The sequence below is a fragment of the Phascolarctos cinereus genome, unplaced genomic scaffold, assembly GCF_003287225.1.
Source record: "Phascolarctos cinereus isolate Bilbo 61053 unplaced genomic scaffold, phaCin_HiC Scaffold_2;HRSCAF=192, whole genome shotgun sequence".
In the NCBI taxonomy this organism is placed as follows: Eukaryota; Metazoa; Chordata; class Mammalia; order Diprotodontia; family Phascolarctidae; genus Phascolarctos; species Phascolarctos cinereus.
Genome location: NW_027555625.1, coordinates 176745655 through 176771887, shown reverse-complemented (window position 1 = coordinate 176771887; position 26233 = coordinate 176745655). Strand labels below are relative to the sequence as shown.

The following is a 26233-nucleotide window of genomic DNA, read 5'->3' as shown; positions in this document are numbered from 1 at the left end:
ATCAGGAAAGTTTGGAAGTCCCCTATTTCATGGAATATTTACCTTTTCCCCTGAAAGATTATGCTAAGTTTTGCTAGGTAGTTGATTCTTGGTTGTAATCCAAGGTCCTTTACGTTCCAGAATATAATATTTCAAGCCTCTGAGCCTTTAATGTAGAAGCTGCTAGGTCCTGTGTAATCCTGACTGTGGCTCCATGATATTTAAATTGTTTCTTTCTGGTTGCTTGCAGTATTTTCTCCTTGATCTGATAGTTCTAGAATTTGACTACAATATTCCTTGGAGTTTTTATTTTGGGATCTCTTTCAGGAGATGATCAATGGATTCTTCAAATGACTATTTTAACCTCCAGTTCTAGGATATCAGGGCAATTTTCCTTGATAATTTCTTGAAAGATGTTGTCCAGGTTCTTTTTCTGATCATGGCTTTCAGGTGGACCAATAATTCTTAAATGATCTGTCCTTGATTTTGTTTTTCAGGTCAGTTGTTTTTCCAATGTTTTCTTCTATTTTTTCATTCTTTTGATTTTTTTTGACTGATTCTTGATGTCTCCTAAACTCATAGAGTCATTAGCTTGCACTTCCTCAATTCTAATTTTTAAGGAATTGTTTTATTCAGTTAGATTTTGTACCTCCTTTCCCATTTGGCCACTTCTATTTTTTTAAGGAGTTGTTTTCTTCAGTTAATTTTTGTCCTTCCTTTTCCAAGCTGTTGATTCTCTTCTGCATACCTCTTATTTTTTTTCCCAATTTTTCTTTTCCCTCTTTTATTTGACTTTTAAAATCCTTCTTGAGGTCTTCCAAGAAGGCTTTTTGGGCTTGAGACCAATTCATATTCTCCCTTGAGGTTTCAGATGTAGGTATATTGACAATGTTGTCCTCTTCTGAGCTTATGTTTTGATCTTCCCTGTCATCATAATAATTCTCAATGGTCAATGTTTGTTTTTGCTTCTTGCTCATGATGTTTGCCTGTTTCCTGGCTTTCAAAGTTGAGCTCTCCTGCTGGAGCACAGGGGGCAATGTCCCAAACTCCTTATGATGGGGACTAGGGGCTTAGTCACTGGTTTTGTGTGCTGGAGCCTCAGGTACTGTCCTCTGGAGGTTGTAGGGGTCTGGCAACTTTTACCTGGTTCTGAGCTGGGGTCCTAGTGGTGGTATTTTGCATGTCCTGAAGCCAAAATGGGGTTTTTCTTCCCTGGGGCTACACTGAAGCACTTGGAGCTCTGAAAGCTGGAGGACACCTGCCCACTCTAGGCTACACTGAAACACGTGAAGGTCAGCTGCTGGGGAATGCCTGCCCACCTATGACTATGCTGGTACATGTGGTGGTTCTCCAAGCTAGAGTCTGCTGGTTCTCCTGGCTATGCTGTGGCTTGTGGGGGGTCCTGGTGTTGGCATTTGCCTGCTCCACCACTCTGTGACCCAGGATCTCCCACTAGTTTGCTGAGATGCCTCCTATTCTGAAATGTGCTCCCTTTTTACTCTAGTGAGACAGACCTTTCTTGTCAATCCTCCAAGTTTCCTAGGCCAAAAGACTGTTTCACCCTATCTTTATGCTGTCTCTGCTGTTCCAGTATTTTCCCTAGGGTGCTATTTTCTGGGTTTTTCAAAAGTCAGTAAGGGAGAGTGAGAGTAATTTACTGCTTACTCCACCATCTTGTCTCCTGGAAGTAGCAGGAGTTTCTTTTAGGCAGCAGTCTGTCCCACACTTCACTTGTTCTTCCTCTGAGGCCCTCCACTCTTCTGTTGGACAAAAAGATTCTTTTTAGCAAGATGGAAGCTGAAGTGTTAAGCCCTTTTAGTAAAGCAGCATTACCCTCTTTAATGAAACCTCAACCCTAAAGCTGAGGTGGGCAGCTTTCTGGTCTGCTCCTTTGATTGAGTACTGAACCAGTGTTAAGCTGTTTCAGTGACAAACAGTTCCCTTAAGCTTAAGAACCACAAAGGTCCTCAGATCTGCTCTCTGGGGAACACATCTCAGCCCTGACTACTTATCACAGGAGAAAGTAGGATTCTACTTTTTCCAATAAACAACTAGAAGTTACAGAGTTTTCCTCTGAGTAAAATGGCACCTAGATTGGTGAGTGGCAGGGCTTGTCTGTCCTCAGTCCACTTTGACACTGTAGATTTTGCTGCAGAGCAATAAGATGAACCTCTCCTGCTCTTCATGCAGCAGAATTTTGCTTTCTCCAGGGAGCTCACAGCAGCTCCAGAGCTCTGCTATCAAAGCAGCTCACAGAGCTGTCCAAGGACTTGGCTATTTCAGTCCATGGTGGCTGCTCATCTTTTCCGAAGCATTTCTGCTGGGCTTCTTTTAGCAGTACAGAACAATCTTTGGTGGGCTTCTGTCTTTAGCATCATCTTCTCTCTTCAGGTGGCAGATGTTTTCTCATTTGAGAGAAAATATCATTTCTCTCCTATTAATAACTAATTATTAAATTAGGATTAAAATTTTCCCTTCCTATTTCATCAGAAACCAGCCCCTATAGGTTATTCAGTCAGTCTCAGAAGGACATTGCTGATAGATGAGACTGCCCAAACCTCTGGGTACATAGTTCTTGTTCTTGGATAGGACTCCACCCAACCAGAAGACTTTACAAACAGAATCCAATCTAGGTGGGTTCTTGCCCTTAGGAAATAAGTTCCTGTCCTTGAAACCTTCCATTAGAATTTAGAGTGACTTAACTTATGAAGGGGGGAAAACCAGCCAGAGTGGTCTGGGTAGAGATGTATTCTTTTGTCCAGATGGCTGGAAGTGTCTGAGTTTCATGATCAGGTCATGTTCTTAATAGGAGGAGCTAGAGATTTTTGCCTACCTCTTCATTAATATGTCCCCTTCCCTCCATTAATTATTAACCAATTAGAGTTGATTTCCACCCTCAGGTATACCTCCTTTTCCGAAGGCTTTTTAAGAATTCAGTGTTCTCCAAGGGAGGTGTCTTTGGCTTCTGAGAGGGCCACTGACATCATTTTATTGATTATTTGTTAGCCATAATTAATGAGTTGATTATTAATTACACAGAAATTGTATCTTTTGGATTTTTCATTCATCACACATTCTTTGGATCTTTAGCTTCTAATTTAGCTTCTAATGCTTCATATCAAGGCCTCCTTGTAATTAGTGATCCAAATAGTTCACTTTAGTTGAAACATAGAATTAATGAAGGGGAATTTTGTGCAATAATGCTTGGTGTGCTCAATAGTAGAGAGCCTTTAATGTCAGCCAAAAAAACTTGTATTTCATTCAATAGACAGTGGGAAACCCTAGAAGGTTTGAGCAGAGAAGTCATATAGTCAGAGTAATGTTTTAGGAATATCCCTTTGGTGGCAGTCTGAAGTAGATTAGAGAGGGGAGGCCCTGGAGCATATATGTTTATATATATAAAATCTCTTGTGATGTAGCAATATTGCATTACCTTAAATTTTAAGCCTGGAATTAACTTCAAACTCAGATAGTATCTCCCAAGGATGTTGTGTTTACCCACCCACAGGCAATAGGACTAAAACTAATTCTTTCTTTGGAGTAATTTATTAGTCAGACTAGTCAACATAATTTTTTACAGAAATGTATGGTGAAATAGGTGATTTGACCTCTATTTTACTCCAATCACTACTAATCAGCCATTAATTTTATAGGGTAGTGATTGTTAGTAATTTTCAATACATTATACCTATCAGTATACCTTTAGTTAATAAATTAATATACATGTTATCAATATATATGTAGCTAATCAATTAATGTATTATACTTAATATATTTTTAGTTAATCAACTAATCGGGAATCAAATAGGATAGATTCTTTCTTATAAAAGACCCCAGACTCTTACAAAAAGCCTGAAGCCTTTTATGAAAGGCCTCAAAATGTATATTACATAAACAGAAGGTTGCTTCCTAAGAAATTCACTTACCTAATCATAGGAAACTAATTAGAGGATCTCCACCCTTTCTTCCTGCTGAGCAAGGAACCAAGACCAGCATGGCAGATGTGACTCAATTACATGGAAAGTCCCCCAGCCATTTCATTGCCTCTTTACCTTTCATTATCTGCATATTGCCCAACACCAGGAGATGACTATGAGCATTTGGCCAATGGGTGACCCTGGTTTCTGGGCCTGTCCTTCTCCCTGCCAATGGGCCCATATACATCTGCTCATCAGCGCAAACCCATGAGCCTGCTGATCGACCTTGGTAAGACCTCCTGAAAGATCAAGTTAGGTCCGTTAATGTCTGCTCACTAGCCTGTTTGTCAACCAGTGGGTTTCTGTATTTTGTGTAGACCCTCCTGGAGAATCAAGGGCAAGGTCTATCCACCAATCAGACTCTGCTTTGCTCTGCTTTACCTGTGTTGTCCAGGTATCAAGCACTATAAAACTGGAGGAAGGAGGCATCTCAGATCTCGAGGAAGATCTGAGGTCCTGAGAGGGGCAGGTTGCTTTAATAAATGGTTATTGGCTCAGAGTTCTGCTTTAGTGGTTTTTCTTGCAGACTGAACATTTTTGGCCTACAATTCTGGTGAGCCAGGTAGGAGGGCTTGGTGTGGACCCATGTCTCGTTAGGCCAGATTTGCAAGGTACCCAAGAGGAAGTGCATGCCCAGACAAATTTTTATAGTTGGCTCCCCTATATCACCAGCCCTGGGAAGTTTGACTTCCCTTGCCCTTCACCTCCAAATTCTCTAAGCCTGAGATATCTCGCCAAGCTACAGATTGGTGAGCCTGCCTTGACTTACCCCAAATTATTTCACTTTTATGGAAGGTTTCCCAATTGGGTCAAGAGGGACTGTTTGAATTTATAGCTAATCTGTTTGGGTTTTATAAGCTCTGGAGCATATATATACACATACACACTCATAGCTATACACATACATATACATACAAATATATACATACATATTAATTTATTTTGCTTTTTAATTTTTGTATATATATATATCCATAATTTTTGTTTTTTAAATAGTGATCAGTTTTCACTCTGTCCTCTTTCTCTTTATTTTTCTTTACTTTCATTTTGTTAAGACTACAGAGATTCTCTAGTGAAACTGTTAGTTCCTTTTTTTTGGCCAGCTAGCTACCTAGCTAATTTTAAACTTGGTAGAATTAAAATAGAACAAACCACTCTTGCCCTTAGTAGAGAAAATCTATTAAATTGGTGGAGAGGAGACTTTGCAGGGGGAAAAATACATTTTTAGGGACTTTACCAACACATCCCCAGATGGACAGGGATTAGAGGAGAGATTCCCTGAGAGTGCAGGGTTCCCCAGCTTAATGGAAAACTGTCAGGGCCTGTGACCAATCTGAGAGCAATTTTGCTCTCCTAGAAAGCTTTCCTTCAGTTAGTAAATAAGGCTACTCTGAGGCTATAAAGCCATCACTTGGTCTTTAGCCTGGCACCTCCTCAGAAAGCCACACTCTATAGGCAAGTTGTTTTGGTTTGAAAAAGTCTGGTATAAATTTTGCTAAATATTCACTCATGAAGGACCTTGGGGTCTTAATTGACCAGTCTTAGGAACCTAGGGGTTAAGCCCTGAAATGAAAATTGGAAGAATTGGAGATTTGGTCAAAACAAATCCCTGAATATTTGAGTGTTAGCGGTAGAAAAGGAAGCCTATGAGGGTGACCTCAGATAATTTAGAAATTATTTTGTAGATGATTTAAGTGGAGAACTTCTTAGAAGGAAGCAAAGAAGCTATACCTTGAGAATTTAGTCCAATTCTCCTAGGAGAAATTCCTCTGAGAATTCCTGTTCCTGGGTGGGGATGTCCACATGAGATATGGGATCAGATGTAAGCATTCCTATAGGATCACCACTGAGCAAGTTTTTGATAGCTTGCGCCCTGTCCATCAAAGAAAAAAAAACAGAGCTGTCAAATTGTGTAAAATCTGGTTTGAGAGTACAAAGGATTCAGGGGGATTGTATTGGCTGAAGCATGGTGCCTTTGATTACTTTACCCTCAGAAAGTTACAAAATTTCATTGAACAATCTCCTAAAACTAGTTTAGAACAAATTAATTATTGTTTTGCTGGGAAGCACTACTAGAAACCAGCCAGTCCTCACCCCTCTGTTCAGCTCTGCCAGGCTTTTCCTCTCTTCCTGCTTTCTCTACCACCCTGCTTATGCAGCACCCCAAACTCCCCTTTCCTTGACAAAAACTCAGAAAGCAGAGCAGTATGCTGCTATTTTTCCTCTTTCAGACAACATGCATTAGGCAACAGAAGGAGGTCTTGTATATATAATAAAGAATGCCATCTTTTTAAGCCACAGGACCTCTCAAATTGGAGGAAAGACATACCTAAGTTGGGTGAACATCCTGTTTCAGTTATAAATCAATTTAAAGCCATCTTTCATGACTACAGTCCTACTTGGGGAGATGTGACTCATCTCATAGAGACCTTGGGGATAAGAGGATAACAAACAGACAAGTTGTGGGACAGGGAACTTGATCAGTGTAGGATCCCCACTGGTTCTTCTGGGGGTTAAATGACTGCCCAGGGTCACACAGCTAGTAAGTGTCAAATGTCTGAGGCTGGATTTGAACTCAGGTCTGTCTGACTCCAGGGCTGGTGCTCTATCCACTGTGCCACCTAGCTGGCCCAGACATGGAACTTTTCAAAGAGCAACCAGATAATTTTAGTAAATTTCAGGAGATTATACAAGAAGAGGGTGAAAACCCCAAGCAGTTTTATCATTGTGTAAGAGTAGAAAGCATTTTGCCTGATTAGATCCCTTAAATCCACAGGATGCAAGAATAATAATTCTTATAATAATAATAATAATTATTATAAAAATAATTCTTATGATGATAATGCAGCTTTTGTAAATCAGTCATTACCTAAGATTCAGGACTGCTTTCTTAAATGCTGTCCAGGATGGCATGAGAAAGCCATAGAGGAACTTAAGGGGATAGCACAACATGTCTATGAGGGAAAAGAATTAGTAAAAGACAGAGCAGACAAAGGATAGAGGTCTAAACAAAAAACTCAGCCTAGGTCTCTCCTTGTTCCAGTCCAGATTCTTGACCATCCAACATTTCTTTTCTAGCCTCCATTAATCCAGTGGACCAAAAAAGATTGTCATTATTGTGGGAAGAGAGGGTATTTTGCCCAGGACTGCATGAGGATACTGCCCGCTCTGCCTCTTATTGCCTTCCCCTCATATTTTCCTGTGGGGTAAGATAGATTTCTATACCCAAGTAAGTGTGTATATGATTCACTCTTTGAGCCAATTTTGATGAGAGTTAAGGTTCAAGTGTTCCCTCCACCTCCCCCATCTTCCCGTTCACTGTAAAACCTTTTTCATGCCTCTTATGTATCAAATAATTTACCTCATTCTCCTTCTCCCTTTTTCCCAATGCATTCCTATTTCTCACCCCTTAATTTTATTTTTTAGATATCATCTCATCATATTCAGCTCACACCTGTGTCCTCTGTCTATATAGCCTTTTTGTAATTGCCCCAATAATAAGAGAGTTCTTATGAGTTACAAGTATCATCTTCCCATGTAGGAATAACAGTTTAACCTTATTAAGTCCCTTCTGATTTCCCTTTCCTGTTTACCTTTTTATGCTTTCTTTGTGTCTTATATTTGAAAGTCAAATTTTCTACTCAGTTCCAGTCTTTCACCAGGAATGCTTGAAAGTACTCTAGTTCATGGAATATTAATTTTTTCTCCCTGAAGGATTATACTTAGTTTTGCTGGATATGTGATTCTTGGTTGTAATCCTAGCTCCTCTGGAGTATCATATTGCAAACACTCTGATGCTTTAGTGTAGAAGCTGCTAAATCTTGTGTTATCCTCACTATGGCTCCACAATATTTAAAAGTTTTCTTTCTGGCTGCTTGCAATATTTTCTCCTTGTGCTGGGAGCTCTGGAATTTTGTTGTAATGTTTCTGGGAGTCTTCATTTTGGGATCTCTTTAGGAGGTGATTGGTGGATTCTTTCAATTTCTACTTTACCTTCTGGTTCTAGAATATGAGGGCAGTTTTCCTTGATAATTTCTTGAAAGATGATATCTAGGCTGTTTTTTTGATCATGGCTTTCAGATAGTCCAATAATTTCAAAATTTTCTTTCTTGAATCTATTTTCTAGGTCAGTTGTTTTTCCAATGAGATATTTCACAGTGTCTTCTATTTTTTTTTCATTTTTTGGCTTTGGTTATGGTTTCTTGATGTCTCATGGAATCATTAGCTTCCACTTGCTCAATTCTAATTTTTAAGGAATCATTTTCTTTTTTCTTTTTTTTTTTTTAAGGCAATTGGGGTTAAGTGACTGGTGTTAAGTGCCCAGGGTCACACAGCTAGTAAGTGTCAAGTGTTTGGTCTGAGGCTGGATTTGAACTCAGGTCCTCCTGACTTCAGGGCCAGTGCTCTATCCACTGCACCACCTAGTTGCCCCAGGAATCATTTTCTTCAGTTGAGTTTTTGTACCTCCTTTTCCATTTGGCCAATTCTACCTTTTAAAGCATTCTTCTCTTCAGTGAATTTTTGTAAATCTTTGCCCAGTTTCTGCTTTTCAAAGCATTCTTCTCCTCGTTGGATTTTTGGACCTTTTTCTTTTTTTTTAAACATTTAGCCTATTGTATGTATGTTTAAGGTGTTACTTTCTTCAGTATTTTTTTGTGCCTCCTTTACCAAGCTATTGACTCTTTTTTCATGATTTTCTTGTATCACTCTCATTTCCCTTCCCAAGTTTTCCTCTACCTCTCTTAATTGATTTTTAAAATCCTATCTGAGCTCTTCCATGGCCTGAGTCCAATTCATATTTTTTTTTTGAGGCTTTGGATATAGAAGCTTTGACTTTGTTGTCTTCTTTTGAGTGTGTGTTCTGATCTTCCTTGTTGCCATAGTAGCTTTTTATAGGCAGAATTTCTTTTCTGTTGTTTGCTCACTTTTCTAACCTATTTCTTGACTTTTAACCTTTGCTAAAGTAGGTCTTTGTTTCCATAGTGGAAAACTCACTACTCCAAGCTCCAGGGGTTTTGTGCAGCTGTTTTCAGAGATACTTCTAGGGACCTGTAAGTTTTCAGTTCTACCAGGGTGGCATGATCTAAGGAGAGGTGTGCTTACTACTCTCTTGGCCAGTGCTCTGGTCTGTGAATGACCACAAGCACTCTTTTCTGACCTAGAGCTGTGATGAGGGTTCCTGCTTCACTGCTGTGAGGTCTGGTCTGCTACTGTTCTTCCTTACCCACCTAAGACTGTGACTGGGATCTGAGTTTGGGTAAAGCAACAGAGTCCTGTCCCCAGTGCCAGCAAAGAGACCCCTGTAATCTCCTTCTGACCAATTGTTCAACTCCCTTACCATCTGTGGGCTGAGAGCTCTGGAAGCATCTATTGCTGCTGTTGTTTCAGTTGCTGTCAAGGGCTGCTCCTAGTTTGTGGGGTCCTGGTCTGCGTTGGTGTGGCCTGTATTTGATTTTACTCTACTCTCACCGCCGTGGGGAGACAGACCTTTCTTGGCAACTTTCTAAGTTGTCTTGGGCTAGAAAATTATTTCACCCCATACTTTTGTGTGTTCTGCCATGCCAAAATTTGTTTTAGGGCATTATTTGAGGGTATTCAGAAGGGTTTGGGGGAGAACTCAGGAGAGTCCTTGTCTTTTCTCTGCCATCTTGGCTCTGCCCCTAAATCCTTTTCTTTTTAAATGAGTTTTTATTGATGTCTTCTATTTTGGACATTATCATAGTTGTTACCAATATCTTTTCCCTCCCTTTTCCAAAGAGTCATCTCATAAAATAAATAGTATTTTTTAAAGAGGAAAAAAACCCTAACACAACTGATGGATACATGGCAAAGTGTGAAGACATGTGCCATGTATGAAATCTGTAGATCTTCTACCTCCATGAAGGGGTGGATTGGGGTTATCTTCTCATATTTCTTCATTGGAGTCATGCTTGATCTTTACAATTTTGTTACATTCATTTTTAATTTTTTTTTGGTACCTGGTGGTTTTTTCCCATTTGTGTTGTTATAATTATGTAATTTTATTATTTTTTGTTCTGCTTGCTTCATTTTATATCAGTTCCTGTAGCTGTTTCTGAGCTTCTCTGTACTCATCATATACATCATTTTTTACAGCATAAAAATGTACTTCCATTATATTCATGTACCACAATTTGTTTGGTCATTCCCCAGTCAAGGAGCTTCTACTGTGGTTCCAATTTTTTGCTATCACCAAAAGTGCTACTGTGAGTATTTTGAGAGATATGAGGACTTTCTTCTTATCAATATTTTCCTTGGGATGTCAGCCCAATAACAGAGTCTCTGGTTCAAAGAGTATGGATACTTTAGTCATATTTGCATAATTCTAATGGCTTTCCAAAATGGTACTATTTCTCAGCCTTGCCAACAGTATCTATTTGTCTCTCATCTCACAACCCCTTCCAACATAGACTGTTTCTAATTGCTGTCATCTTTGCCCATTTACAGGTATGAGATGAAACCTCAGGATTACTCTGATTCTTATTTCTCTTATTATTAGTGATTTGGAGCATTTTTCATGTGGTTGTGAATACTGTGCAGTTCTTCATTTGAAAACTTCATTTGTTCATATCCTTCGACCACTTAACTATTGAGGAATGGGGCAAAGAATATTAATAATAACAATAGCTAACATTTATATTGTGCTTAGTATGTACCAGGCACTGTGCTAAGACATTTACAATTATATCATTTGATTTCACAGCAACCTTGGGAGATGGTTGGTGCATTTCAGAGATGAGGAAACTGGCGTTTAAGTGACTTTGTCCAGTGTCATGCAGCTACTAAGTGTCTGAGACTGGTTTTGAACTCAGATCTTCCTGACTCTAGGAACAGTGCCCTATCCATTGTGCCACCTAGATGCCCTTAATAGTCTAATATAATTAGACTAATATAGTCGCTTCTATATTAATATATATTTACTAAATTTTTATGTGTCTTAGAAACCAATCCATTATTAATCAAATGTGATAGAAAGATTTTTTTTCCCATTCGGCCATTTCTTTTCTTATCTTAGGCTTCTTAATTTTGCTGTTAATTCTTTTCTGCTTGTGTAATCACAGTCATCTACTTGATCTTTTCTAATAGCCTCTCAATGTTATTTGGTCAAGGATTCGTCTCTTACTCATAGCTGCGAGAAATATAGAATCCTCTTGTCTTCTAATTTTTTAAATAGTATGATCTTTAATATTATAGTCATATATCTATTTGTGGATTGGTGTATTGTAGAATATAATGTAAAGTGCTAGTCTAGGTCAGGGTGGGTCAATTTTCCATGTTGGAAGGCCGCATTAATATTTAGCTGTAATCAAAGAAAATAAAAATATAAAAGATGAACAAAAACAAAAATTTATTCTGTAAATTTATTCAAAAATAAACAAAAATTTATTCTGTAAAATTTGGATTCAGTCAGAAAGCTGCACTTCATGACCAAGGAGGGCACACATAGTCTTAAGGCGCAAGTTCCCACCCCTAGTCTAGGTGTCATTCTGCAAAATTACTTTCCAGTTCTCTCAATAATCTTTATCAAATAAGGTGATTTATCTCAAGTAACTTATTTTCCACTTTATCAAATACTGGGCAATAGAGGTTTTTTTTTTTGTTTCTGATTTTCTTTTATCTAGCCTGTTCCACTGACCATTCTCTCTCTCTTTTTTAAACCAATACCACATGACTGATACTTTCTAGTGTAGTTTGATTTCTGGAAGTGCTATTTCCCGCATGATCCCTACGTGTTTTTATTATTTCTCTTAATATTGTAGATCTTTTGTTCTTCCAAATGGATTTTGTTACTATTTTATCAAGTACTACAAAGTATTCCCTTGTTTATTTAATTGGTATAGCTGTAAACATTAATTGAACTTCAGTAATATTCTCATTTTTCTTACATTGGGATTCTGAGTGATCTTAGAGTAGGTATCAGTTCATGAGTGTTTTCTATTTTTTTTTTTAATCTTCATTTGGGATCTGGATGTCCCTAAACCAACCAAACAGCTGAAGTTGCTTTATCTTTGGTGAATAATTTCTGTTAGGAGAAGTCTGAGAGGTTGTGGGAATCAGAGAAATGTATGCTAGACTGCCATCTTGTTGGTCACATGACTCAGAATATAAATTTATGATTGTGCTTTCATGATTCAGACATTTTTCCTCTGCAAATGAACAAAGACCCAGGAATCATTTCTACTTTAGAAATCACACTTTCTTTTTTTCTTTTTTACATTTAATTCTTTTTTAAAGTTTCATTTTATTTATTTCCTGGTTATATTTTAACATCTGAAGTGTCTCCCTCCATCTCTTCCCATTCTCCACTAGAGAAGACCATAGGCTTATAAATATGTGCAAAAACAAACTATGCAAACTTCTATTTATCAGTTCTTTCTCTGGAGGTAGATAGCATCTTTCTTCACAGAACCTTTATGTTTGATTTGAGTATTTATAATACTAAGGATAACTCATCTGTTCACAATGATTCTTCAAACAGTATCACTGTTACTGTATACAACATTGTTTTGGTTGTACTCACTTCACTTTTCATTATTTCATGCAAATCTTTCCATGTTTTTCTAAAATCAACCAGCTCATTATTTCTTATATCACAGTAGTATTTTGTCACAATTATGTATCACAACTTGTTTAGCCATTCCCCTATTGATGGGCATCCCCTTAACTTCCAGTTCTATACCACCACAAAGAGAGCTGCTATAGATATTTTAGAACATATTAGCTCTTTTCCTTTATCACTCAGGGAAACAGACATAATTGTGGTATTGCTGGGTCACATAATTCCAAATTGCTCTCCAAAATGGTTGGATCAGTTCACAGTTCCACCAACATTGTATTAATGCCACAATTTTTCCACATCTCCTCCAACATTTGTCCTTTCCCCTTCTATCATTTTAGCCAATCTGATAGATGTGAGATGATATTTCAAAGTTAGTTTAATTTACATTTTTCTAATCAATGATGATTTAGAACATGTTTTTGTATGACTATATTATAGTATTGATTTCTTCTTTGAAAAACTTCCTGTTGATATTTTTTGACCATTTGTCAATTGGGGAATGGTTCATATTCTTATAAATTTATTAAAGTTCTCTACATATTTGAGATATAAGACCTTTAACTGAGAAAATGTCTATAAAATAATTTCTCCACCAGTTTTTTGCTTTCCTTCAAATCTTGGCTTTTTTGTTTTATTGTACAAATAAAACCAATATAGCCAAGATTAGAAATCATACTATTAACAAGAGTTTTCTTTCATTCAAATAAAGATAAGCAATATTCCAAGCATTTCAGTGCCTTCCATTTTTTACCCTATTACTTTTCCATAACCCAGATCCTCACCTTACCAGGCTTTCCTATTTGTATTTTAATTAACTGCATTTCAAGATTAAACAACACTTCATTATCTTATTGTAGTGGGTGCCTATAAGAGTTTTCCATCTTCTGCAGCATGAATGTGAATGGAATGAATAATGTGTTCATATTTTGCAGTGATGAATGGCTTGCCTATAATAATAAGATAAATCATGTTTCATAATCTTTGTTTATAGCCACATAGAAGAAGAAATCTTATGTTGTATTCCGGATTATAGTTTAGGCAGATTAGCCCTACATATGGAATTCATTAATTTGATCTAAAAAAAAAATTAAACTTTCAAAAAATGAGAGTGTAATATAATGGAGAAAACATAGGATTTGTACATGTAAGAGATAGATTCAAATCCTTGCATGTCCATTTTTAGCTATTATGAGCTTGTTAAAATCATCTCACCTCTCTTAGCTTTAGTTTTAATTATCTACGAAATAAGAATCATACTTACAATAATCTACCTCAGAGGGTTATTGTAAGCATCAAATAAAGATAGGAACTGGACTCATGATTTCGTTGTTTAGTGCAAGTCTTACTATGTCTCCTACTTCTAGGAACAAATAGAAACTCCTCTCCCTTTTTTTTTTAAACTTAAATCTACTCACATTCCAGTTCCAACATATCTTTCCAGTGTAATTACTTAGCATGTCCTTTCATCGACTCTATACTCCAAACTAGCTTTGTTTTTGTTTCTCATAACATGGTACTCTATTTGCTGTCTATGTGCCTTTGTGGGATTTATCGCCCTTGACTGGAATGGACTCCTTCCAGATTTTGACCACCTAGAATCCCCAATTTCCTTCAAGACTCATCACATGCTGCCTTCTGCATGAAGTTTATTGTAATCCCACAAGGTTTTGTTTCCCTCCACAAATCCATTGCAATGTATTTCATATATACATAGGCATGTCTACGTGGACATCCCCAATAGAATATCATTTCCTTGAAGGCCGGGACTGTTTTACAAGGCTTTTGTCATTCCGCCAGAATTTCCTCTGTGTAGGAACACAGGCAAATATCCTGCTGCACACCTCCTTATCCAACATATAGTATAAATGAAAAATTTTCAGAATCATTTATTCCTTTCCTGGGTAGAAATCACACATCTGAAACTACCTATGGGGCCTTGGGCAAGTGACTTAAAGTAACCTGACTGAGTTTTCTTATCAATAAAATGGGAAGGCTTTCATTAGAGAGCCTCTGAGTTCTCTTCCATCTATGATCCTAAATCTTGATGTGATGCTGAAATCATATTGGGGATGTCCCCTCCTCCCTGCTCTGGCTTCCCATGCTATTTAAGGATTGAAAAAAACCAGTCTCTCAATTCCATACAATCTCTTCTTTTCCTGGCCACAAATGTGGTAGTTGGTCCAGTTAAATAAAATTGCTCTGCTAATGAGTTCCTTATTTAAGGAAGCAGCTTTTCCCTCAATCTTCCTTCCAGTTAGGGAGCTCTGGGTCCTAGTCTCAGTGCCAGGTATTGCAGACAGCTCATAAAGGCCAGGTCAGAGCCCATTCTCCATATCTATAGGACCACCTGTTTGTTAGTCAGTCTTCATCTTATCTATGCCAGCATAGATCACAAAGAGCACCATAAAAAATTAGGTAAGGAATCCTTATGGTAATTGGGAATTATAGGAGACACTGGTAGTAGCCTGGAAAAGCCTAGCAGGCTAGGCCAGGCTTAGCTTACCTTGGCTCAGTTCAGTTCCACTCCTATGCACTTATGGCTAACAAAGGGAAGCTTCACAAGAGATTGATGTAATCCTATATTCATACGGCTACCCAACAGTACATTGATAATCAAAATTCAAGTGTTGGAAACCACAGTGAAATTCTAAATAATCCCACATGTTTGTTTGGGTTTTTTTAACCAAAAGAGACTGTAAGTCTTGGGCTGCTTTCCCTTTCTCCTGATGCAAGTAGATTGGGAAGGGGAGGACCAAATGGAATGCTTTGCATAAATCAGCTTTTGTCATAGGCAGTGCTCCTTCCTGGAGGGAGGGTTCTGCGCCAGAATTCTTAGTCTGGGTTCCTAAGCCTAAGAAGAAATCTAGCCCAGTCACAAGACTGCAGGTCATATATTTTGAAAGTCTTGTTATTTTCTCAGTCTCTTACAAAAGAATTAGTCTGTTGATTCTAAGCTATTTTTGGGAGGCATATACTGGAAAGAAACTCCCCCAAGAAGATCACAGTTTTTCTTTAAATGCCCAGCTACCAGTAAAGGTTACATGACTGATGAGCAGGATTCGGTGGCAATTTAGAATAGATAAATAACATTTTCTACTGGAGTGGGAGGGGTACAGGAAGGGGGACCCAAACAGATAGAGAGAGAAAGAAGAATGGTTTTTTATGCTTGCTGATTGCTTGATTGATCTTTGGTGTGCCCAGGCGATATGCTCTCAATAATTCCCCATCCTTCCTGTTTGCCAGGAACAAAGATACTCCTCTTGTTCTCAGGTATTTGTTTATGTATTGGTCCTTGTATTTATTAGGCAAAGTACTATGCAATGAAACTTTGCTTCTTTGAGAACTTTTAATGGAGGATTCCTGGGTGTTCTGAGACTATCTGTGAAGGAGATGGCTTCCCAATCGCCATATCTCTGGGTTACCATTACACCATTCTCTCTACCTTATTGGAGGTGCCTCAAATAGTATTCTCCCTTGGGATAAGAGATGCTTTTGGAATTAGAGGGATCATATCTCCTTTGTGGACTATAAGCTTCTTCTAGAATAAAGTCTACTGGGGACAATGAAAATTTAGAAGACTGCAATTTTATTGCATCAAAAGAAATAACAAATACAAAAACTATTCCTAACTGGCCTGCTAATAGCCTCATAATTAGTCTGTCCACTTCAGTGTCTACCCTCTCCAGTTCATCCTCCAAACAGCTGCCAAAAGGATGTTCCTAAAATACAAATATGACTGCATCCCTTCTCTGCTCAAATATTTTTGAGGTTCAACACTGCGTATCAAATCAAATAAAAAAGGAAGGAAGGAAGAAAAAAAATAACTATGAGAAATAAAGATGAGGGATGTGGGGGAGTTTGTTCCAAACATGCGAAATAACTCGTTTGAATTTATGGAGTCAGGAGATGGAGATGGACTACCAATTTTGAGGAATAGCTAAGTAGTCTAGTTTGGCTAAATAAACATAGAGCTCATGGAATCATGTGAAATAATATTGGAAGTATAGGTGGTAGCCCAGTGTATAGAGGGCCTTCAATGCCAGGCAAAGGAGTTTATATTTGATTTAATAGTACTGATTATCAAACAGTTTTGAGCAGGGAAAAGATGCTGTCATATTTGTATTTTAGTAAAATCCCTTTGGTAGCTGTTTGGAGATGGATTGTAGTGGGGAGATCCTGAAACATGCAGATTAATTATGAGGCTGTAAGTAGACCAGTTAGGAGTCTTCTTTGCATTGGTTATTTGTTTTGATGGAATAATTTTTCAGTCCTCTAAATTTTAATTATTTCCAGAAGGTTTTGTTCTGGAGGAAGCTTGCAGTCCACAGATGTTTCTCTGCTCCTCCTACTCCAGTGGGAGTTGTTATTTATCTATACTAAGTTGCCTCAGAATCCTGCTCATTGGTTGTATAATGTTTAAGGATATATATAGGTGTGGGAGCTGGATATCAAGGCGAAAGTTCCACTTAAAGCAAATACTAAAACCTTCTTGGAGAAGTCACTTTTTGATATGTGCCTCCCTAAACTAGCTTAGAATCCACAGACTATTCTTTTGTTTAAGACTTTCAAAATATTTGATCTCTTGTCTTGTGACTGTGTGAGATTTTCCCTAGAACATTTAGGAACCCAGACTGAGAATTCTGGCCCCAACCCTCCCTCCAGGAAGGAGCACTTCCTGGGACAAAAGGTAATTTACATAGAGTATTCCACCCATCCCAATCCACTTACATTGTGAGGGAGGGAAGAGAGCCCACATGATTTGGACTCTCTTCAGGTTAAATAACATGTGGGATTATTTAGAATTTCACTGTGGAACCCAACAATTGCATTTTGATGATTGATATCCTATTGGGTAATTCTGTAGCCCTATAAATTCAGGGGTTCACCAAGCCTTTGCAATGCTTCCCTTTATCAGCCTCAGGTGTATAGAGCTGAACTGAACTGAGGCAAGGTAAGCTAAGCCTGTCCTGGCCTGGTCTCACTTGTCCTGTCTTCCTCCATCTTCTCCTAAGCTGGCTTCCCCTCATGTCTCCTACAATTCTCAGGTTCCAACCAACTACTCATCATGAAGATTATGTACCTGGTGTTTATTGTGCTCTTTGTGGACTTCTCTGCTGGCACAGGTAAGGTGCAGGCTGCATATCAAAGAGTGAGGAGTGTAGGCTGTGTCTGGGCCTTTATCAGTTGTCTGGAGTAGCTGGCCCTGAGTCTAGGGTAACTCTAAGGAAGATTAACAGCAAATCTGCCTCCTTAAGCTAAGGAGCTCATTAGGAAACAATTTTCATTTAACTGGACAACTGCCACATTTGTGGTTAGGAAGAGAAGAGATTATGTGACATTGAAAGATTGTTGTATATTTTGAAAATCCTTGAATAGCATAAGAAGCCAGAGCAGGGAGGAGGGGGACATCTCCAACATGGGTTTAACAACACATCAAGATTTTAGGATCATAGCTGGAAGGGAACTGAGAGCTCCTCTAATCAAAACCCTCTTGTTTTATAGACAAGACAACTAAAGTCAAGGTACTTTAAGTGACTTTCCCAAGGTGTCATAGCTAATTTCAGATGTGTGATCTGAAGCTGGGATAGGAATAAGCCATTCTGAAAACTTCTCATTTATATTGTATGTTGGATAAGGAGGTGAGCAGTGGAGCATTTGCCACTGTACCTACACAGAAGAAATTCTGATGGAGTGACTAAAGCATTGTACTACATCTCCACCCTCAAGAAAATGACATTCAATTGGGGATGGTCACATGGACATATATATGTATTTATTAAATATATGGTAATGTGGTTTGTGGAGTGAACCAGGAACTTGTGAGATTTCAATAACCTTTATGTAGAAGGCAGCATGTGAGATGAGTCTCGAAGGAAATTAGGGATTCTAGGAGGTCAAAGTGAGGAAGAAGTCCATTAGAGACATAGGGAATAGACACTATAAACCACAGAGATGATAAATACAGTACTATTATGAGATCCAATTCAAAGGTAGTTTGAGTGGACTATAGAGTGAAAGAGGGGACACCATACATAATTAGGCTAGAATAATATGTTGGCGCCAACTGTGAGTACATTTTAATAAAAACAGGAGTTTATATTTGATCATTATGAGGTAGTAGGAAGCCAGCACAGGCTCTTGAGTAAGAGGCATAGTAAGACCTGTGCTATATCAATGAAACAAATCCAGTCTCTATCCTTATTCAATTCTCACAGCAAACCTGTGAGGTAATTTACTGCAAGTGTGATTTGCATTTCATAGATAATTAAACTAAGGCTTAGAGGTGACATGATTTTAATAAGATCAAATAGCTAAAAAGTGGACATGCAGAGATTTGAATTCAGTTCCTCATGTTTCCAAGTTCTTTATATGTCAGTACCACATTTACTGAAATAATAGGTTAAAAAAAATCAAATTAATGAATATCACATATAAGGCTAGACCCTTTTAACTATGATTCAGATTTAAAAATAACAGCTCTTTTTCTATGAGGCTACAAACGAAGATTTTGAAACATTCTTTTTCTTCTTTCCACAGAATATGACATATGCGGTGGCAATTTCAGATGTACTGAAAGAGGACGTGGCTGTTCATATTCAAAGTGGCTGAAGTCAATTCACAGGCAGCTTTTCCTAGAAACGTTAGAAAAGGTTGAGAAGGGGGAAACTGAGGGTTTAGAAGAGGAAGAGATCAGAGAATGGCAGAAGGTGATATGCATCAAACGTTGCTCATTACAATTTTAATAAAGCAAATATTTCTGTTGAAAGTATGATTTCCAAGGCAGAAGTGATTCTTGACTCTATTCATTTGCATAGGTGAAGAGTCTACATCATAAAGCATAATCACACATTTACATTCTGAGTCACATGGCCCAAAAGATGGTATATTAGTCATTTCTCTGATCCCCGCTATCTCTCAAATCCGTCAACTGAAAATTTTCACCACAAATAAAGAACTTCAGCTGTTTGGTTGGTCGAGGGCAGGGGTGGGGAGCTTGTGGCCTCGAGGCCACACGTGACCTTGTAAGTCCTCAAGTGTGGCCTTTTGACTGAGTCCAAATTGTTCAGAACAAATCCTTTTATTAAGGGGATTTGTTCTGTGAAGTTTGGATTCAGTCAAAGGGCTGCACTTGAGGACCTTGAGGGCCACATGTGGCCTTGAGTCTGCAGGCTCGACACCCCTGGTCTAGGGACATCTCACACCTACAAGGAAGATTAAACACTCAGACACAGACACACAGACACAGACACAGACACAGACACACACACACACAAACATGAACTAATGCCTCCCTGAGCTTATTTAGAGTACAAAATGATATTACCAAAATCAATTTACGTGTATAAATCTATTCCAATTAAATAACCAAGAAGGTACTTTATATAGTTTTATTAAACAATAACAAAATTTGTTTGGAAAAACAAAAAAATTTTGAATATCAAGGGAAATTATGAAAGAGGTAGAGATCATAGGAGAAATAGTAGTTCCAGATGTTAAACTGAATTATAAAGTTGCAGTCATCAAAACCATTTGGTATTGGTTAAAAAATAGAGAGAAAGATCAATAAAGAGACCAAACAAGGGAGAATTGGAAACAATGCAACTCAATAACCCAGTTCTTAGTAAAGTAGAACACTAATTACTTAGCAAAAAACTCCTTATTTGATTTTAAAAAAACCCCAAAACTTTGAGATCCAGAAAGCAGTCTGATAGAAAGTAGGCTTTGACGAACACCTTGGATATGTCTGATAGTCTGTGTCTACTCTGGTGTTAAAATCACCCAGAATTATAAGCTTGTCCTCTTTTGGCACATAAATGATGGTCTCCATAAGATTTTTCTTTTACCTTATCAGGATTTGTGGCATATGCTGCAAGGTGTTGGTCAAAGCCTAGTTTCTATTAGACTGCTTTCTGGATCTCAAAGTTTTTTTTTTTTAATCAAGGAATTTTTTGCCAAGTAATTTGGATGGATGATGATTATGGATATGTGAATTGGACATTAAAGTTTATACTATAAAAAAATTAAAAGATCCTCAGATCATAAATCTCTTATATCTATGACTAAGAGAAACATCCTTAACCAAATAAGATACAGATTAAAAAGATAAAATAGCCAACTTTGATTATATGAAACTGAAAAGATTCCGTATAGACAAAATTAGGATAAGAAGGAATATAGCAAATGAGAAAAAAAATCATAGTATCAAATTTTACTCAAAAAGGATTAGTATTCAAGACATATAAGCAGTCAGTAAATATAAATAAGATTAATATAGGGGCAGCTATATTAGCCTAATTATATTACATAAGATTTATATTGTTGTATATAAATTACATGCTTTATATAATACATGGGGCAGCTAGGTGGCACAACTGATGGAGTGCCAAGCCTGAAGTCAGGAATACTTGTCTTCCTGACTCCAAATCTGGCCTCAAATACTTACTAGCTGTGTGACCCTGGGAAAATCATTTAACTGTTAGCCTCAATTTCCTCATCTGTAAAATGAGCATTGCTGAGAAAACCCCAAAATGGATAATGAGGAGTCGGGCATGACTGAAATGACTGAACAACAAATAAAATATATAATCTTATAGGATATACATTATATATAATTATGTTAATAAGGACAGCTATGTGTCACAGTGGATAGAGTGCTTAGATTAGGAATATCTGAGTTCAAAACAAGCTTCAGATACTTACTAGCTGTGTGACCCTGGGCAAGTCACTTAACTCTGTTTGCTTCAGTTTTATTATTTGTAAAATAGGGATAATAATAGCAACTACCTCCCAAGGTTGTGAGGATCAAATGAGATAATGTTTGTAAAGCTCCTAGCAGAGTTTCTGGCACATGGTAAAGACTGTATAAATGTTAACTGTTGTTATTAAAGAGTGCTGGGCTTAGAATCAGGAAGCCCTAGATTCCAGTCTAGCTTCAGACATTTATTAGCAATGTCACCTGGGCAAGTCACTTAACTATACTATCTGCCTTTACAATTGTAAAATGGAGATAACAGCATCTACCTTAACAGAATTGTGGTGAGCATTAAATGATACAGAAAAGTGACTGGCACATTGTAGGTACTTTATAAGTGTTTATTCCCGTTTCTTCCCCTCATTCTTCAGAACAAAATATATCTATGAGGTAAATGCAAAGTAAAGGATTGAAAGAGGGGGAGAATATGTTCTGAGAGCATCAGGAGATCAGGAATGGCTTCATGTAGGCAACAATTGAGGTGATTTTTGAAGTAAGAGAGTTTAAGAAGCAGTGATGGACAGGAGTGTCTCCAGCATGGGAGACAGCTTGTACAAAGGCATGCAGATGGGAAATGGAATGTCCTACATAAGGACCAGTATCAGAAACCAGGTTGACTGGCCTATAGATTACCTGAGGAGAATGAAATGTTGTTATGATTTGTTCTTCCTGCTCAAAGAGGACCAAAGTGACATTGTGATGTTAGGGTCAATACACAGTGTGTCGGGCTGTGGCTGTTCATGCCAGTAAAAGCTTGGAAGGCTCTAACTCATGTAGGGCAGAAATAGTTCGTTATGACCATTTGGGGTGGAGATGTCTCTAAATTTGTGCATGTCACATCTCCTTTGAGCTACCACAATTCTGCTTTCCTCATAGAGCTCAGTGCCATCTTTGATGTAGGCCCACCATGCTGGGCAGTCCTGTGTTAGTGTCTCCTGTGTCTTACAATTGATACTAAAGTTCTTCAGAGAGACCTTCAGATTGTCCTTGTTTTGCTTCTTCTGACCTCCATGTGACCTTGATGCAGTTTTCATCTGCATTTAAGGTATCTGACATCACTGAAAACATCATGTTAAAAAGCATGGAAACAAACACACAGTCTTGATTCATTCCATTGATGATGGGGAAAGCATGAGGGCATTGTCTATTTTCCAGCATCTGTGCAAAAATGCCATTATGAAACTGATTTAGAATACTGATGAACTTCCCTGAGCAACCAAATTGTGCCATGATCTTCCACAGGCCCTTATGACTGATATTATCAAAGGCCTTGGTTGGATGGACAAACATTGTGTACAGACCTCTGTTCTGCTTCTGCCATTTCTCCTGGAGTTGTTGGGCAGCAAACACCATATTAACCATTCCTCGGCCCTTTCTGAAGCCATACTGCCTTTTGTGTAGATGACCATCTTCCAGGTGAAGGGATGACCTGATTAAGGAGGACTCTGGAAAGAATCTTGCCAGTAATGACTAAGAGAGAGACCTTGCTATGGTTGTCACAAGATAGCCTTTTTCCCTTTCCTTTATAGAGATGGACGATAGAGGAATCCTTGAACTCCTGGAGGACCACCTTCTCTTGCCATATAACCTGGAAAGTTTCTGTCACCTTTTATGAGCACTGGACCCCCTGCCTTGTAGATCTCTGACAGAATGGAATCAGTATCAGGCACTTTGTCATACACTTTGTCATACAAGAGGAGCCTAATGGCATTCAAAACCTCTTCTTCAGTTGGAAGTTCAGTTAGAGAGGGATTGACCTCAGCTTGAGGTATATATGTGGGTCAGTGGCTTCAGCATTGACTAATGATGGTCTGTTGAGAACACTATGGAAGTGTGAAGCCCATCTCTCCAGGATCATGTCCTTATCACTAATCAATGTGGCTCCATCAGCACCGAGTAATTGACATGCATCATATACCTTTGGCTCATAAATAGCCTTCAGGGCATCAGAAAAGCACTTTGGATTGTTGCTATCAGCATAAAACCAAATTTCATCAGACTTCTTACTGAGTCAAGAATCCTGCATTTTGCTTTGCACTTTGATGGAGTTAAGTGCTGCATTTTTAAAGACTGATAAACTACCTTGCTGGTTGACCCTATAGAGTTCTAGTTTTCATTTGGCAGTTTCTCATTTTCCCCATCATTTTCATCAAACCAGTCCTGGTATTTGCAAGTGTTCTGGCCCAGATGAGTAAATGTGATGCTATTCTCCAAATCTCTGAAAGCTGCCCACTCCTCTTCTGCTCCGCTACTGCCAACTGTGTGTTGTCTCAGCTTTCGCTCCAAGTCAGCCATAAACTGTTCATGCTTGGAGAAGCACTCTAATCTGTGGACTCTAAGTCTTATGGTTCTCATGCCTTGTGGATGCCACTTTTGTTGAATGTGAATGTTTGGCTCGGAGAGGATAAATCTATGATCATTCTAGTATTGTGGGCCACACATTTCCTTTGTCACCCTCAAATCCTGTCTCTCTTCTCCTTACAGTGACATAGTCTATTAAATGCCAATTTTTGCTGCAAAAGTGCATCCATGAAGTTTTATTTGCATTTAGGTAAATGGAAGACATTGCTGGTGATAAGAAGGTTACCAAATGCACATCTTAGTAAGACACTATTGCTCTTGTGGTTACATTTTCTGACACCATTCCTCCCAATGACGTCCTGCCCTGTCTGATAGTCTGTGCCTGCTCTGGTGTTAAAGTCACCCAGAATTGTAAGCTTGTCCTCTTTTGGTGCATTGATGATGAGGGTCTCTAGGTCTCCATAAGATTTTTCTTTTACCTTATCAGGGTTTGTTAGAGTGGGAGCATAGGCAGTAATGATGGTGGCATGGCACTTTTCTGCAAGTGGCAATTTCATTATGGTGAGCCTTTTTTTCCACTCCTTTTGTAGGCATACAAGCTTATTGACTAGATTGGTTTTGATTGCAAAACCTACCTCGGAGGCAGCTAGGTGGCACATTGGATAGAGCACTGGCCCTGAAGTCGGGAGGACCTGAGTTCAAATATTGTCTCAGGCCAGATACTTGACACTTACTAGCTGTGTGACCCTGGGCAAGTCACTTAACCCCAATTGCCTTGCAACAACAAAAAATAAACCCACAAAAAACCAAAACCTACCTCAGCTTCATGGCCTACCTCATCACTGTGGGAACTCCCCATCATAGTCACTCCAAAAAATGTGTATCCAGCTTTGCCTTCAGGTAAGCTTGCCTTCATTTGTCAGCCCTGACTATTTGGATGTGAAACCTTCTGAGTTATTTCACAACAAGTGCTGTTCATCTTGCAGATCTACTAGATTTCTTGTTGTCAACAAGTGTGTTCACATTCCAAGTACTGATGGTGAGTGGAATCCTCTTCACAATAGTTTTTTTTTTATACATGTTTTGATGTTTCAATGTCAGGGTGGACCAAATTGAATGTTTCAGCTAAGTCAGCTTTTATCACAGGCAGTGCTCCTTCCTGGATGGACATCTGTGGGCCAGATCTCTTAGCCTGCCTTCCTAGATAGCTGAGTGAGAATCTCACTGAGCTCCAAGACTGTGGGTCACATATTTTGAAAGTCTCATACAAAAGAGTAGTCTCTTGATTGTAAGCTAGTTTAGGGAGGCTCAAAATGGAAAGTGTCTTCCCCAAGAAGGTCTTAGTCTTCCTTTAAATAGAACTTGTGCCTTAATATCCAACCCTCCTTTCCCACACCTTAAAGTTTTTTTTTTTTTTACAACCAACCAGCAGCCTTCTGTGACGATTAAGAATAGACAAATATCACCTTCCACTGAAGGAGTGGTAGAGTAAGAGGGAGACCTACAGGGAGAAAAGGGGGAGTGGTTTCTTTTTGTTTGCTAATTGTATGATTGATCTTTGGTGTGTAGATCACTTGTCCTCTTCCTGTAACTCTGAGCCTTCATTTGCCTTGCTCAAATACCCACCTCTTGTTCCCCAATATTTTCTTATTTATTGGCCATTTTATTATTTGGCAAAGGTTTAAGTAATGAAACTTTGCTCTTTTAAACAACTGTAATTGGAGGATATCTGGGAGTCTTGAGGCCATATCTGAAGGACTTCTAGGAAAAAGGAGGATTGCTTAAAGTGGATTTTTGGGAGGATGTAACTGACTCCATTTTTTCTTGATTCACCATTATGCTGTATATGTCCTTTGGATGAATGGCAGGAACAGCTACTAGAGCTGATTCCTTTGAGTCTTCTTTTTTCCTTAAATGGTAAAAAAAATTCATAAGTGATACAAAAGGGGGACTTCAACAGCCCAAAGAATGTCACTTACCTTATCCTTCCTTCCAGATAACACATAGTTCTTTTGGCTTCTATCTGCCTTGGTTTCCTCAATTGTAAAATGGAGATAATAATAGCACCTACCTCACAAAGTTGTGAGCATCAAATGAGATAGTATTTGGAAAGCTCTTAGTACTGTGACTGGTACAAAGTATGTACTATATAAATGTTTATTCCCTTTCCTTCTTCCCACTCCACAAATTAAAAACAAAAAATCCAAATTAAATGCAAAGTAATAGATTAAGATAGAGATAGACTATAGACTAAGAGCACCAGGAGATCAGGATTTGCTTCATGAAGACAACAGTTGAATTGAATTTTGAAGTAAGGTAGAGATGGATGATGGTGTCCCAGGCATGCAAGGCAGCTTGTGCAATGACATTCTTGTGGGAAATGGGATGTCCTGTGTGAGGAACAATAAAGAAGCCAGGGTTTCTGGCCTATAGATCACCTGAGGAGAATTATGTACAATATACCTGTAAAGGTAGGTTGAAGCCAGAGTGTTAAGGGTTTTAAATACCAGAGTAATTTATATTTTATCCTATATGCAATAGAGATTTATAAGCATGGAGGTCATGGGGTTAAAAAGTCACCATCTTCATGACCATTAAATGACTTTGGAATGATGAGTTCTTGTTCAATGATTCATCTCGAAGGTG

At 38.4% G+C, this 26233-nt stretch overlaps 1 long non-coding RNA gene across 1 annotated transcript in view; it reads left to right on the top strand.

Moving 5' to 3' along the window:
* LOC144455602 (uncharacterized) overlaps positions 1–19313 on the top strand; it is a 33422-nt gene extending 14109 nt beyond the window's left edge. Inside the window, exon 2 of the long non-coding RNA XR_013484324.1 lies at positions 19072–19313. This is a non-coding gene — a long non-coding RNA (uncharacterized LOC144455602). The remainder of the gene's footprint in view (positions 1–19071) is intronic.
* The last annotated feature ends 6920 nt before the right edge of the window (positions 19314–26233 follow it).